The sequence below is a fragment of the Triturus cristatus genome, chromosome 4_1 (assembly GCF_964204655.1).
Source record: "Triturus cristatus chromosome 4_1, aTriCri1.1, whole genome shotgun sequence".
NCBI lineage: Eukaryota > Metazoa > Chordata > Amphibia > Caudata > Salamandridae > Triturus > Triturus cristatus.
The window spans coordinates 1,126,448,991-1,126,466,038 of record NC_140585.1 but is presented as its reverse complement, the minus strand read 5'-3'; the positions used below and the strand labels follow the sequence as shown (position 1 = coordinate 1,126,466,038).

The window sequence follows — 17,048 nt, the reverse complement described above, 5'->3', positions numbered from 1 at the left end:
TTGAGAAACTCTTGAGCGTCAGATATTACAGAACAATATGAGTTATACATTTTGTTTCAACCCAAAGTTGATGACCGTAAGATGTGTGATACTTCCTTTTCTAGGGAGACACACCATGATAATGATGTTTGTGCACATTAGTAGAAATAGCTTAATTGAGATCACATTTAAGCACACTTAGTTATGTAAACAAATAAACAGTCAATTGGGAAGTACTCACAATGGTATGCACATGCCCAATGTCGATGCAATGTCCTCAGGGGGCTGCGTGATGACTTCAGCATACACACTGACACCATGCGTCAGTACGCTCAGATGGGTACACTTCATACATGCCGGTGGACTGTATTTAGTCTCGGCAGGATGGAGGCACAGTAACGTACGAATCTCCGAGGACATCAAAGAGTTAGTATTCGTCAGTGCACCTTGACTAAGTAAGTCAGGGAGGAAGGGTTCTCCTTTGGGAGTCGATATTCGATGGGTAGCATTGCTATTATATTTTATTCTTCCTCAGTGTGTGAACACAGGGTTCGTCTCCCTTTGAGTATCTATGCCCCTAAGGGTTATCTCAGTCAAAGTAGGTTCTTTACCCCTGATTGTGTGCCTCGGTGCATGAAATGCATGGATTGCACGGCCTATGGTTGACCTTAAACATCATAAACATTTCCTTCTGAGTACACTACACTTGATTTCTGCATGACACAAAATGCTGTTGGTTGCGAATATAAATAGTTCACAAGAGAACCTGTACCAGTTCCTAGTTGTCCTGCATGTGTGGAATAGACTGCATGGCATGTGCACAGTCTATAAGCTGTGCTCAACAAATACAGCATGATGATGGCTAAAATTATAATCCTGCATAATGTCTCTCTCTCTTTTTACTCATTATTGATGCTTACATAGAATTGTAACCAAGATTGTAAGTTACAAATAACCTTGCATATAATCACGTGTTAGTGTGCAGGTGTACACCGAAATAGGAGTATCCCGTGATTATAGGGCTCTTCTGGTCCTGAAGGAAGCCATTTGACCCTTGTGGCAGTTAGGAGAATGATTGAAACATGTAGACCTGGGATGTGGCGGTCATTATATTCTCTGTCCACATCCACCTGTCTTTTTAACCTTCCCTAAGGCTACCATAAATGAATATTGCCTTCATTGGTGGGAGACCTTCAGGTCATAGTACGCTACTGATCCCTGTGAAACCAACCAACACCTTATCTGCTATAACTTGGGCGTTAAAGCACACCCAGATGCATTAGGCATCTTGGGTGGGAACCCTATGATGAAGCATGCCATTAACTAATGGTAGTGGGTGACGGTTCTTTTAAAAACCCAGTAGGTTTCCCTAACCACCTGAGCAAAGGATACCACAGGATTTAGGTTTTGGGTAGCAAGCTGTCTCTCAGGGTTTGATGGTGTTTCTTGTCTTAACCATTTGGTGCCTGCATCCTGTTTACTGAGTCACACAAATGAGTGTAGCTGGCAGTTGTCTTTTGTATATTGCTTCCTGACAGTGAGACAAAGGAGCATAGGTGCTGACAGAATGGACAAACTTTGACTTGATGAGGGGGAGAAGCTATCACCTCGTATACTTGCACATCACAAAGGCTCCGCCTGAGCACACTCACAAATGGTTTGACACTAGTCAATTGCGACTGGGGACAATCTAAGGCCAGGGCAGGAAATTCTAAGCACCTCTGGGGGTGGGAACCTCCAGAACCTTCTAATTCAAAGTGGGCACCAGATATAAATATTGAACCTCAGACCTGTTGTAGGGATTCCGTTTAAGAACAGAACTATGCCTGGAATCACTGAACGTCCGTATGTAGGGACTGAGTCACCATACTACAAAAGTACCAATGGGCCCAAATCCGACTAGATCAGAGTGACATACCTGCCCTCCTAACCTTCTCAGAGTAACAGGTAAATTAGCACCCCAGAACACAACACTCTAATCCCCTCGGGGGATCCGTGGTAGCGGATCACCACCTTTCGTTCTCTCACTCATGCATGTCCACAGTAAACAAAAAAGAGACATGAAGTAAAGTTACAGTATCTATTGAAACAATTGTGCTCTGTCATGAAGCATCTGTGCTGCAATTAAAAAGCCTTTGCAAGTTAGCAATGTGATTAGCATGACTAATAAACTGTATACAATGAAAACCCCTGTCATGGTGTATAATAGCGTGCCTTAGCCTCTCCTCACTACATGAGCACTGTTATATATCAAAGCTCTCAGGCATTAGTACTGGACCCAATACCTGGCATTTATTGGTCTGCATCTCAGATTGCGCAGCACTGGCGCGCCCATCTTGGGACGTTTTTTCTGCAAGAAATCTCTCTGTTTTCAAAACGGCAATTCTCAGTTTAGATGATAAAAAAAGCTATGCTCGAAAATAGCAGCAGAATTTCTTTATTATGTCTATGTTAGTGACCGGCCACAGAGAAAAACAGGGCTTGGTGTTGTTCGATTTTGTTCATAGTGTAGGAATTCTTGCGTCTGTAAAGACGGGTCAAAGAGGAAGTTTACATCAACAGCCGTTAAGCATGTTGCCCCTTGTATCCATTGGGATGGAGGGCTTTAGCGTTAGAAACACTAGTCGTTGTGAGGGCCTCCAAGGTAGGCACAGGAGTGACAACAATAGTGAATTTCCCTTGTGCATGTGGCCGTTCTTCAAGGATTGCCATCTGCACTGCAGGTAGTATTTTTTTCAGTAGAAGCAAAACGCATTTTCACACTGGAATATAGGTGAGATTTAAATGCAATCAGAACTCTTTCACCTTCATTAGAAGTTATATAGGTAAATCAAATTGCACCCGGTAAAACCCGGATGACTAGGTTTATGGTATTTACACATGTATGTTAGTGACGTGTTGCAAGTAAAACAGATTGTAAAGATAATTAATTTGGTTTGATGCTTTGTGCATAATGTTCTGCCGAAATTAAGGAATCCTAACAAGGATTGTAATTTCTTTAAAGTGTTTGGAGTTTGCAATTGTGCACACTTCTCCAAAGAACGAGGTGCAAGACTCTTCTCTTCCTGTGTAAGTTCATATCATAGGAAAAGGACACTTAGAAAAGCTATATTAAATTTGTTAAAGTTAAATTTATAGCCTAGTTCAGAAAATCCCAATATTATGCGATCTACTCTGGCTAAATGTGGCTAAATGTGGGTTTAACTCATCATCTGTCAGGTAGATATCATCTTGACACTATGTGGGCAGCAAACACTTCAGGACTGTTATTATACCCCATAGGGATCCAAGAAAAGTGTAGCTGAAAGCCTAGCACTGTGAAGGCTGTCCAATCTCTAGTTTCAAGTGCTAGATTTGGCTGAAAAAACCATTGGCAATATCTACTGTTGTTTTGTATTTTTTACAGACTTATTTTTTATGAGTGCCATAGTGCATGTGTTTTGTATTGCAAATATGCGTGTATCACAATTTAAATGTCTATGGTGTAAGACTATATGATATGAATGATCCGGTTTTGAATCAGGAAAAAGGGGATTATTCACAGGACACAGGATTCAATTACTCTCTGATACTCCAATTGGGTGAGTAGTTCTCTAACAGGTGCTTTGGCATCTTGTGTAATAGGTATTGTGGTTTCACTTGCGGGTTGGAATTATGTGTATAGTATGATAAGGAGAATCCTTATCCCAGCCGACATGATTGCGATATGGCACTGGGGCTAGTGTAAGAGTCCATTCTTCTGCATAAGCTTGTTTGACTTGTTCAGGGACAAGAGCAGAAAAGGAAGGAAGTATCACATCCTCATCCTGTAGGGATGCTTGGACAAATTGCGGGGGCCAGTCAACCTCCGCTAGAAGTTGTAAGACTGAGTAAAATGTTCCCAGAATATTGCTTTAAAGGTCCTTTGTATGTCACTGTCAATTTGTTTCTTTTCTTTTTTTAAAAAGATGAATACCATCTATAACTCTTTTCCTGAGAGTGCTAGGAATTTTCAATTTTTTGCATCTGATTTAACATCCACTATCACCCTGGGAAGGTTTTCGATCCTACAAATCATCTTGGAGGCTGAGACTTATTGTCTGATGTCTAAAGTAAAATTTGGATCTCCACTGGACCCTTCTTCCCCACCCATATTGGAGCGTGGCAAGGAAGTGATTCCTCCTGTGCTCACTAATTTGCTCAATGTATCTTTTGCATCCAGGCAGGTTCCTTCTGAGTGGAAACACACGATGATGCGTCCACTTTTGAAGAAACCATTGTTAGATCCTTCAGTTCCCAAGAACCTAAGACCCATATCCTTGCTGCCTTTCTCTGCGAAAATTGCTGAAAAATTTGTCAACCAACAGCTGATGAATTTTGTGGAAGAGAAAGCACTTCTACATGAGTCTCAATCTGGGTTCAGGCCACTCTTCAGCTCAGAATCAGTTCTCCTATTTGCTTCAGGGTCACTCCGTCTAGCAGCGAATGAAGGCCAGACAGCTGCACTAGTCATGCTTGACTTAAGTGCAGCCTTTGATGCAGTCTCCCATGGACTGCAATTAGAAAGGCTACAGAACTCGGGGTGGAGGGGGCACTGTGTTTGGGCTGGTTGGCGTACGTCTTGCAGGGCTGCACTTTTCAGGTTATCCAACAGCCCTACACCTATAAGATACGGTCCCTGCAGCAGGGAGTGCCTGAGGGCTATGCCCTGAGTCCGACCCTATTCAATTTATACATGCAATCTTTGGCCGAACTTATTGAGGGCGATGGTGTTCAGACAGTATCTTATGCTGATGATATCCAATTGATTATAACATTGGCTCAGGATAACAACAAAGCTGCAGATGATTTTAAACTATGTTTGGTAGACCTGGCCAAATGGATGAACGACAGTTGTCTGCGACTAAATGCAAATAAAACAGACATCCTGGTGGTAGGAAAACAACCTTCCAACTGGTCCACTTTGTGGTGGCCAAACGAGCTAGGCCCTATGCTGATTCCTAAACCTAAGGTGAAACATTTAGGAATCTGGTTTACTTCTACCCTATCTTTTGAAGATCTAATCTCAACTCTTGTTGGCACTTGTTTTGGAACCTTGAAAATGATTCAGAAGATTTTGGGGGTTCTACTTGACCCCGCAAAAAGCACGGTAGTCTAGGCCATCGTGGTATGGGTGGACTACTGCAATGTACCCTATTAGAGGACCTCTAAGGGCAGGCTTCAAATGCTGCAAAGGGTACTAAAGGCGGCAGTGCGACTGCTGATGAACATTCCCAGACGTGCTCCAACGGGGCCAGCTTTGGCAAAACTTCATTGGCTTCCTATTGAGGAGAGAATCTCCTTCAGAGCCATGTGCTTTGTACATAAGAACATCAACAAAAAAGGCCCCAGCTATCTATATTTTTTAAAACGGTATATTCCGAGTCGGTGTCTGAGATCATCTGGAACTGGCTTGATCAGATATCCCAAATTTCGCCGAACACGTCTTGGTGGTATCACGTTTAGATTCTTGGCAGCTAAACAATGGAACAGACTCCTGCTCCAACTTAGACTAGAACCTTCTGAAGTCCTTTTTCAGAAACACCTACAAATGTAGCCCTGATGATTTTTCCCAACAACTATGTGATGACATTTCATTATTTTTTTGAAAATAAAATTAACTCTATCTACGACAAAATTTTATTGGCCTCCGATCAAAATAGTGACAACTCCTTATTTCCATCTATCTTGCCCATGCAGAATAAATCTACACTTATGATGTTCCCAGCAGTCACTGACTCCGATCTCACCTCTTTTATGAGCCATATAAAATCAGGTTCCCCAGAGGATTTTCTATCAGCTAAAATAACAGCCTCCCTACATACATTGCTTAGGCCTCACATTCTAAATCTGATCAACCATTCCCTCAGAGAAGGATCTGTGCCCACTGAATGGAAAAAAGCAGTGGTGAACCCAATCCGGAAGAACGTAGCTATTCCATGGACCGATCTTTCCAATCTCCGACCTATTTCCCTCCTCCCCTTTTTCAGCAAAATGACCGAGAGACATGTGAACACCTATTTGTCCAAGTACATCGAGGCAGCGGAGGGCCTAGACCTCTCTCAATCTGGATTTAGGCCCAATCACAGCACAGAGTCTGCCCTCCTCTCAGTGACTGATACCATCAAGATGTCACTGGATGGAGGAAATTCACTGATTCTAGTGCTGTTAGATTTATCCGCTGCCTTCGACACTGTATCCCATGAGATACTTCTCGATCGCCTGAGGGAGAAGGGAATAGGAGGAGTGGCTCTTTCCTGGCTAGAAAGCTTTCTTTCGGATCGCCATCAAGAGGTAAGACTGGGCTCCCACCATTCCATCTCAAGAGAGCTCACTAAAGGAGTGCCACAGGGCTCTTGCCTAAGCCCCACACTCTTCAACGTGTATATGTCCCCGTTGGCGGATATAGTAAGATCTTATGGGTTCACACCGATATCATACGCTGACGACACTCAGCTTCTGTTCCCCTTTAAAACCCTCACGCCCACAATACAAAAATCTTTTGCGGACGGCATGAGGGCTATATCTCACTGGATGGCCATCAATCGCCTCCAGTGCAATGTAAGCAAAACCGAGGTTATGCTGTTTGGGGAGGCCACACTTTTGTGGTCCCCAGACTGGTGGCCCCTGGATTTAGGACCAACTCCAAGCCCCGCGCAGTCTGTCAAAAATCTTGGTGTACGTCTAGACAGTTCTCTTCTGTTTAAAGAACACACAAACCAGGTAGCAGGATCCTGTTTTCAGACCATTGGACTGCTACGGCGAGTCTTCCCATTTCTATCTGATTCTTATAGGAAGACTCTTATTCAGGCTCTGGTCATAAGTAGACTAGACTACTGCAATGGTTTGTTGGTTTCGGCAAATGAAGAACAACTTCAGAGACTACAGGTGGTCCAGAATACCGCGGCTAGATTAGCTCTTAATGCCCCGCCAAGGTCCACATCTCTTCCCCTTTTGACAAAGCTTCACTGGCTGCCGATTAGACAGCGTGTAATATTCAAAATCTGTTGTACTATCCATGGTTGTCTGTTTGGTAATGGACCTAAATATTTAAAAGAAATATTTAAACCCTACACTCCCAGTCGAACACTGCGCTCTAGCACTCAACAACAACTGCAGGTCCCTAGGATAAAAAAAAGTCAGGCAGGGAGGACGAGCTCTATCCTACAAAGGCCCTATCCTTTGGAATTCACTGCCCCTTGCTTTGAAAAACATTATTAACTTCCAATCCTTTAAGAAGTCCTTGAAAACGTTCCTATTTGTAGCTTCTTAGGCTCTCTTCCTGCCTTTTTTACTTCTCTGTGTATGTATCTGATTCTGGCTTCTTGGTTATGCATAAGCGCGGAGATACCCCTTCGGGGGTTGACTTCCTGCGCTATACAAGACCAAAAATAAATAAATAAATAAATGTGGCTTTTTAGAAATGGCCTTGTCCATTAACAATGCAGGGACGCCCGTTACCAGTTTGACAGTTGGAATTCAGTGCTGGGACACCCCGCATTTGGGTAACCAGGCACTTCACAAAACGCTAACATAACAATGTCAAGATCATATATTTTATCTGGAGGGGCTACATGCCTGTCCGTGGTTTCAGCTGTAATAAAGCTATCAGTTACTCTCGCTGCCAGAAATTGGTGGTGATTCCGGAGCACTATAGTGGCTTTCGCCAAGCTGTTGAGGAGAGTCACTGCCCAACTCCTGTTCAGGAGGAGGGTTTTCTGTGTCTGTAGCATATTTAGCGGTTATAGCCACAACATTATTTTTCTGAAAAGAGGCTTTATATTAAGTAGGTTTTTCCTCCTTTATTATCTTCACATCAGACAAGCCTTGTCTCCCTCTTCGGTTTCATGTACTCTTCTTCTCTGCGATTAGATCAATCTCCTCTGTTGTACTGCTTGTCAGACGATTCCTGAAAGGAATGAGGAGAACGTGTATCAGGAACCTTAAACCAGTCTGGAACCCTGAGTCTAGTGCAATCACGAAAATCGTAGCTTCTCAGAGAGCTCTGTCGGTGGGGAAACAGAGCTTCAATTTGTGAGTATTTTGCCCATAACTGAATGAACAATTACAGAACTTATTGTAGGCACTGCAGACAACTGAGCTTGCATTGACAGGCTAGGTTGTGCTGGTACAGCCAACAAGGCGCGTGGAACATATTGAGTCCAGCGTCTATATAGTGTAACTAGAGCGATGGATAAGGCTCGTGTTTGCAAAAGATTAAAATTCACAGTGTCAGGGCATGGCGTACATCCAGCTAGTGCTGCTCAGGTCGCCCCTTCATTACTTTGGGGACCTATACGTACTGGTGTCGGTACATGTTGGAAGGCGCCTAGGAACAAGTTTAATGTTCCCAGTAAGGTAATTGTATTTCCATCAGTGCATATGCTCAGAAGTGTGCTGATGGTGTAGGAGTTGTATATGTATGAAAAGTGTTTGAGTTAACATCCACAGCCAGAAAATCAACCCAAGAGTAAAAGTCTTCAAACCGATAAGCATCATCTGCTTCCACTACGAAGATAAAGGCACCACCTGCATTAGTAAGTCCATGACGTGTTATATGTGCATGGACAATCATAAGGAGTGTGTTATCTCCGTGCACTCTTTTTTCTTATTTAATTCTTCTCTTTTTATCCTATTTTTTGATATGTGCTACTGCATCATCAGCACTGTGTCTAGCAGTGCCCCGAAATGTAATGCTAATAAGTGTGAGGTTAGGCGAACCAGTCCCTGGTGGATGGGTGCACTTTATCTTTGCAACTCACTCGTTTCTCTTCAAAAGATTTAATAAATCAATTTTTTCAATAAAACACTTCAGTGACAATTTCTGAGTATTTATTTTTGACATGAACCTCTATTTTTGTTATGAGCTTGATATTAGCAGGAGGTGACTAATTGCGAAAACGAGTCAAAAAAGACGGTCTTGGACTCCTAATTCTATGATTACAAGTGCATGACATTTGTATTGTAACGCGCAAAAGCGTGATAAAGTTTGTGGATACGAAACATCATCTGGGTAACAAACTGTTGAAACGTGAAACGCTATTGTTTTAACATAAACTTGGCATTTACAGGATGTTACTACTTGTATGTATGAAATCAAAGTAACAAGAGACACATAGTAAAACAAACAATTATGTAGATTAGTAAAATTAACAAGGTAAGTCAATGCTTCATAAGAAGCATGCGAGTTCTATATGGTCATTCAATCCTTGCGGCAGACGAACGGTCATCTTAGACCCTAAATGCATTAGGTTTGTTAAGAATTTGGATATCATGCTATAAATGAAGAAGATTAGAACATTAATGAATGAAAATATAAAAATAATAAATTGATGACGAAATCAAGAAGAAATTGTCACCGAAGTGTTTTATGGACAAAAATGATTTATTAAATCTTTTGAAGAGAAACGAGTGAGTTTAAAAGAAAGTGCCCCGTTTTTGTAGCAAGGGGGTGCCCTCGTAAACATTACAAAATCTGGAAGCACTGGGCAGATTATCGGGGATTGGAATTGGAGCCAGTTCCAGTGCAGGGATCGGACCGGCTATAGTTTTCTCCTTCCCCCTTACTGGGGGAATCCTTACTCTGCATATACTGGGGGGTATAGCGTCTTCTTAGAAATTTATCATAGTGAGTGTAGGACTACTGCTTCGACTGTACATGTTGCTTTTGCTTGGTTGACAGTGCGATGGGGTGTGGGGTATTGTATGTTTATTATTTAATTTTGTTCTGTTTCATTTGCAAGTCCTTTCATTATTCTTTTTTTTATAATGGGAGAAAAGTGTCAAAGACATGATACTGTATATTGATGCTACGGAAGCCTCTGGGTTACAGAGCTCCGCTTTATGTACATTTGACAAATAAAATATGTTAAAAAAAAAAGAAAGTGCACGCATCCACCGGGGACTGGTTCGCCTAACCTGACACTTATTAGCATATGTGCATGGACAGCAGGTCTGCAATTAACAGGAATAGCAATAGCTGCTGGCACTGCCATAATATAAACAGTAATAGAAACAAAAATGGGTTATCCCTTTAATTCTCAGACTTGAAAACCAACAGAATTAGGTGCTTCATAAACACTGTGGAGGATTAATCCCTAACACCGCTGATGTCTCTGGTGGTAGGTGTAAGGGGTATTATGGATACGCATAAGTACTACTCAGGAGACCCATAAGTAAGTAACAGACCAAATGTTGGTGGCACCACGTTGCAGGGATTCTGTTTCCAAACATAACTATGCCTGGGATCACAGAATGTCAGTATGTAGGGACAGAGTCTCCATACCACATCAGTACCTATGGGTTCAAATCTGACTAGCTCATAGTGCCATACCTGCCCTCCTAACCTTCCCAGATTACCAGGTAAATTGGCACCCCAGAACACAGCACTCTAATCCGCTCAGGGAACCATGGTAGCAGATCATCACCTTTCGTTCTCTCACTCATGCATGTTCACAAAAAAGAGACATGAAGAAAAGTTGCAATATTTATTGAAACTATTGTGCTCTATCATGAAGCAAGTGTGCTGCAGTTAGAAAACACATGCAAGTTAGCAATGTGATTAGCATGACTAATAAACTATATACAATGAAAATCTGGGCAACAAAGAGTCTGTAAATGTGGGCAGAACTGCACTATATGGAACCAGGCTGGCAAGTCGAGCGCTGCTTGACTTGCCGGACATGCAGCGGCTGAATTTAACCACCAACAGAGTACCAGGAAACACAAAATTTTGAAGAGTACAGAGTTTACTGTGGCCAGCTGTAGATTGTTTTTTAGTCAAAGGATCATGGGAAGGCCTGATGAAAGAAATATTGCAGGGGTTGGATGAGTAAATTGACATGGAAAAATGTTTTACTTGTATTGAGGAAGACAGAATATCATGGGGGAAGAATATCTGAGGTTTCACTTGGCAGATTTGCTTGTTAATAATGACAGTAGTGGGGTCTGTAATTGTCTGTCACCCACAAGTACTCCAATTGCTATGGATTGTTTTTTACGTTTCAATATTTTTTTATAAAAGTAGAGGATTTTTGTTGAATAATTGGTTTTACTGTAAATTATGTTAGTATGACTAATGTGTTTTGACATCCATTAATAAATTGACCTTGAATGGAGGGTACAGGAAAAGTGTCACACTTGGGCTTTTCTGTCACACCTCGTGTGTTTACTGCAAGTGTTTAATCTTTAAAACTGAAAATATGGCCCATTTACAAATACAATATAACTGCTTCTTTCTCTCTTGTCCATACAGAAGGGACTGCTCTTATATAGTCCTCTACGTGTTGCACTAGTATGATCAACTCCAAGGCCTGTATAATATGTAAGGGATGACAGGTGTCTTCTAATAACATTTCATCATGGGCAAAGAAGAAATGCCTGTTGCTAACAAAACAAAATTAGAACTTGGTTTCTATCAACTCGTGTTATTGATTGGTTTGTGTATCATTCCGCTTACATATTTTCCACTTCCACAATTTTATAAAAGGCGTAAGAAATTTTTTACGCCTCGCTTAAGACAGCACATGTGCTATCTGTTGCGAGACACATTGTTTCCGTACAGTTGGTTTAGAGCCTGCCTATTGTTTAGCATTCTTGTTTTTAGGTGCAACCTACTAGACAGCGCATGCGCTGTCAGTACGAGCCATGTTGTGGCTTACCAAGAATATGGAGTGGCTTAGAGCCCACCAATTTCTTACCATTGGTTGGCTTTCGTGTCACTCTCATTTGCCTGCTTCTTATTTGTGTCCTAGATCTTGTCAGTCTTGTGATTATTACACCAATGGCACATTGCTTCTTTACCATCTCTTTGATTGGCTGGCATCTCTGCTTCCACTGCTTGCATTTCAAGCACAGGTTTTTTTGTGGTAAGCACTCCAGGCAAGTACCTGTGTTTTTGAGCAGCCTCTCACATGTACTTCTCTCCCCCTGCCTTCTTTTGCTCTCTGTTACCCAAATACTTCTCCTCTCCCCTCCCAATTGTCTCTTCATGCCCTCTCTGTTGTTTCCTCTCACACGCACCATCCTCGTCGCTCCCTGTTATACATTTCTCCCAATCCCTGTGTTGCTTCCCAATCTCTCCAACCCTTCCCCTTGTTGCTTTGGTGTCCCCCCTCCCATGTGCTGCTTCAGTGTCCCACCTACCCTCCTTTGTGCTGCTTCCACACCCCCTTGCACCCTCCCTGTGTTACTTTTGCCACATTGACATTCTAAGATATTGTGCCACTTGGCTAGAAACCATTAGCAAAGCCAACAGGTCACTCAGGCGAGACCTATAGTCTTTCCTAATGCTTGTTTCTTTTTGTGAAGCACTCTACCAACATGCTTGTGTTTCAGGCCCCTCCTTTACTGCTCCTGCATTGCCTTCTCGCCCTGTGCTTTCCCTCCCTCACCAATGCCCTGTGTTACTTCTGCCCCTTGTCCCGCGTTTCGTCTACCCCATGCTGCTTCTCACCCAGCCCGGATAAAAAAAATATATATATATATATTTTATTCCTTTTTAGGTCTCGGGACCATCCGGTCGGCAGACCGGAAGTCCGGAGATTTAATGACTTGGGAGAAGAGGGGCTTGAACCCGCCCCTCTTCTGCCCTGTTCTCCATTGGCTGGCCTCGTAAATGCTGGCCAGCCACTGGAGAAGAGGTCCCGTCACTCCGATTAGGCCCTGTCCTTTTCGGATCGGGGGGCGTGTTTTTTGCGAAAAGTCTCAGGGAGGAGACAACAGCAAAACACGCCCCCGAATCCGAAAAGGACACTGCTTTTCTCCGAGGCAATGCTCTGCCTCGGAGAAAGGCGGTGGTGTTCCTGGCGTCCTCTCCCCCTGCTGTTGGCTCCACACATGAAAGTAGATTGGCGTGTCAATTTGCATTTTCTGCGCTATCTAAAAAGCGGCATCGGACTGCTCGGCGTGGATGTGCCTGGAGGGATTCGGTTTGGTGTGTTGTGATGCACGAGGCTCTTCGCTCGCAATGGACACGCAAAGAGAACAGTCTTGTTTTAAAATCAATCACCTGCAGTTTGCATCTAGGCGGAAAAGGCACTGGTTCGTGAAGTTGAACCTCATCTGCCATCGACCAATGAGCGTTTACTTCCCTGTTTCTGTTTGAGCTACACTGCCCTTGAATGTTTTATCCGATGGCATGTAGTTTAAACTGTAAAACCAGGAGAATTGCATTTCCTCTGCATAGGTCAGAGGCACTGGAATTATGCAACTTTAAAGCAGCTGTGTTTCTCGCATAATTATGGATCGGCCTGATAAAGCCATGTAATTCATCACCTATGGCAAAATCTGTAGATTTCCACAAAAACGAATTTGCAAAGGTTAACTGTCCACCTTTCTGATGCTTGTTGGTATATTTAGGGGTTATACTAGTACTAAAGGGGTGAAACCAATGCTTAAACAGTGCTCACAAGTTTAAAAATGGCGAAATAATAAAGTCATTAATACTATCACAAAATGTGCCCTGTTGCGCCTAACGATTTTCCTTTTCTTGACACATAATCGTCACCACAGGGCCTACGAGTGCCGTACGCCATGACAAAGTTTTCCACCTGATGTCTAGGAGGGAAACAGAAACAGAACTTGATTTTAAAGCCAAAGACAAAAACATAACCCGTCACTTGGGGCCAGTGTTGGGCCTCAGATGAACAGAAAGGGAAACTCTTCAATGTGCAGCAACAATAAGCCCTAGTTAAAAAAAACACTATTTTTCACGGAATGATTCTAACCGATGTCTTGGAGCAGGTTATAGCTAGGGTGACCAACTAACATGGGTGCAAATTCAGGACGGTGAGTGTAAAAATTCAGGACAAAGGGTCAAAATTCAGGACAATAATTCAGGACAGGAGGTCAAAATTCAGGACAAAACTTCGGGACAAAAGGTACGTTTTACAGACACATCAAAGGAGGTCGCGCAATAGAATATAATTAAACCCATCCATATCCAAACATATTTAATCATTTGCAAACCTATCCATCATGTATCCTTTTATCCATCATTTCACTCATCCATCCCTCCACCCACCTTTTCACTCATCCATCCATTATCCATCCATCCATCCTTTCACCCTATCCATTAGTACACTCATCCATCCACTCTTCCACCCATCCATTCACTCATCCATCCAGCCTTTTATACTTTCACCCATCCAGCCATCCTTTCACTCACTCATCCATCCACCCAGTCACTCATCCTTCCACCCATTCACCCTTTCAGTCATCAATCCATCCTCCCTTTCTGTCTCCATCGACCCTTTCACTTAGCCATCCTTCCTTCCACCCATCCATCTACTCATTCACTCATGAATCCATCCATTGACCCTATCAGTCATCCATCCACCCTTTCACTCCTTCACTCATCTATCCATCCATTTGTCCATCTACCCTCCCTTTCACTCCCTCATCCATCCTTACATCCACCCGCTCACTCATCTGCCCAGCCATTCACCCTTTTACTTATCAATTTATCCATCCATCCATCATTTCACTCATCCATCCTCCCATTAACTCACCCATCACCCACCCATTCACTCATCCATCCATCCATCTATCCTTTCACTCTTCCATCCACCCTTTTACCCATCGATCTACCCTTCCACCCATACATACATCTTTTTACAGTTTTTCTCATCCATCCTTCCACTCACACATCTACCTCACTCTCTATCTCACTACCTCACTATCTACCTCACTCTCTCACTACCTCACTCTCTATTTCAATACCTCACTCTCTCTCTCTATCTCACTACCTCACTCTCTCTCTGCTAATGCAATAGGTATCACATATGCAAAAAAAAGCTAATGCCAATAGAAATGACAATGCCATTTATTTAGGGATACAAAAATGATAAAAAAAAATAATGAGCAATACCAATAGCTCTACCTATAATGTTGCCGAGACCATTGCATTGTAAATGCTTGTTATTTACTGATCCCACTCAAGTCGATACCTGGAAAAAAATAGCGGCTGTGGCATTTTGTAGGCATGATTATGTGTGATGTGTTCACCTACAAAATGACATAGCCGGCCGCGATTTAGGTCTCGCCTAGGCAGCGCATGTGCTGTCTCTTCAAGACATGCTGTATCTACTCTGTGGGCTTACAGCCCGCCTATCGCTTTTGGTTGGTAACTTCGAGTTTCCAATGTAAATCCTAGCTTTTAAGTTATTTGTTCTAATATGTCCCTCCTTTTTGTGTGTTGCTACCGCCCACGGAGCATCGCTTTATTACTTGTATCCTTTCTGCATTTGTTTGTATGCACTATTTTTGGGGGGGGATTTCTGTTCATGTTTCTTTTCGTTCTCTGCCATGTCGGTGAAGCTTTAATTTGTTTGGCGTGTTTTGTTTGTTTTCGGCAATATGGCAATTCTTGTTTTTGCATCAGACCAAAACATGCTCATGCTACTGGTGTTTTTCTTAAAATTTGGAATTGTAATTTCCTTTTTTTGGGTTTGAGTCAGCGTCATTCTCTGCCGTGTCAGTGAATTTTAAAATCTTTTTCTTTCCGGTGCTGTGGAGTTTCCTTTAGGCGATGTCTGCTCCTCTCACTGCATTTTGGCCCCCTCTCCGATCCAGCCTGTGCTGCGCCGTCATACTCATGCAATAGCTCCAGCATTCTAAGCTGTCTGCTAAAATGGCATCCGAAGCAACTGAGGACCAAGCACAGCCCCCTGCTCCTCCAAAACAAAACAAGGTGGTGAGTTCGGAACTCCTCCAGTTCCTGACAAGAATGCTTTCCCAGACAAGAATGCTGGGCTTGCCTCACTTGCAGCGCGTTCTGACAATGAAATCAGAGGAAGCAACACGTTTATAGATGGAAGTAAATAGCAGAGTCATTTTCAATCCTACTTGAAACATTTGAAATTAGTTGAACCAGGCGATCTGCGTGTGAGGCAATGTATACCGTTCCCTTAGCATGCCCCCCATAACAAGCTCTCCCGTTCTCCTTTTCAAACTCACCGTGGGGCTGTAAATCTTGTTCTTAACTCGTCACATTTTTGAAAAGTGTAACTATTTAAAATATATGACAGCGTATATGCCAGAATATATGTCCTATAAACCCAGCTTGGTTTTAAAGAGCAGCCTTCTCGAGGGCTAATAGCGTGCGCTGCATCGATCGGCTGATGAAATGCTATTACTATTTAACTGTAATCGGAAGGAATATGCCTCTGGAAGGTGGCAGTGGGAGCACCTAGCTGTGCCGACTGCAAACCTTTGCCATACCTTTAGAAACATTTTTCATCAGCAATCCGCCTCAAACTATCCTCATAGTGTTAAAAGTGCCCTTGGAATCATTTAACAGATGTTTCGTTTTATCACTTTAGTGCTTCTAATACAAGAAACTGGCAAAAGATTTTCGTAATTTCTCAGGTCTCGTGTAAACATGCGTTGGAGCACTGCTTTTACGGCACATTAGTTACAGTGTTTTGTTACCTTCCAAAAGCTTTGAAGTGCATAGTGCAGAATTGTAACAACTTTTTTCAACAATTCTTTAATCACCAGTCACTGCTGTGTAAACAGTGTAACCTTTAGAACAGTACACCCACAGCGTATTATTACTGCAGATATATTTTACAACTTTTGTGATCTGTGTGGCCCAAGGAATGGCGGTGTGTTATTAAAAGTGCATCCCTGACACATTGTAAGACGACCATCTGAAGTGATTAAAATGTGTGGAATGAAGTGCAACAAATTGTTTAATAAATAAATAGGCAAAACACAATTTGTTGGACCACACTTTTAATGAATATGAATACAAATAGATAAAAACAACAACTTGTCACTCGCACTATAACGGAGCGACCTATTGGCTTTGCCAGTGCTTGTTACATTTTATAGCCATGTGGCACAGCATCTGGGCTGGGAAAGCCAATAGAGGAGTAAAACTGCAGAGAGAGAAACAAATATAGCAAACCAGTGTACTGAATTGAAAATCCCCTTGTGAAGATTTGTGCAAAAAGGATGCTACCAGTAAGGGAGGGTGGTGTGAGAATGAAAGATGTGAGCTAGGCATGTTTTACTCATTACTAACCATCTCCACTGTCCTTTAATCT

At 42.6% G+C, this 17,048-nt stretch overlaps 1 protein-coding gene across 8 annotated transcripts in view; it reads left to right on the top strand.

Moving 5' to 3' along the window:
• The window catches only part of LOC146856139 (uncharacterized), a 247,809-nt gene that overhangs the window by 207,908 nt on the left and 22,853 nt on the right, over window positions 1–17,048 (top strand). For 3 of the 8 annotated variants that reach the window (XR_014981435.1, XM_085654173.1, XM_085654168.1), the window contains one exon: window positions 15,514–15,691. The exons of 4 other annotated variants lie outside the window; for them this stretch is intronic. The gene's annotated coding sequence lies outside the window, so the exon portion shown is untranslated. The remainder of the gene's footprint in view (window positions 1–15,513; window positions 15,692–17,048) is intronic. One more of the 8 variants, XM_085654169.1, reaches the window with a different exon arrangement.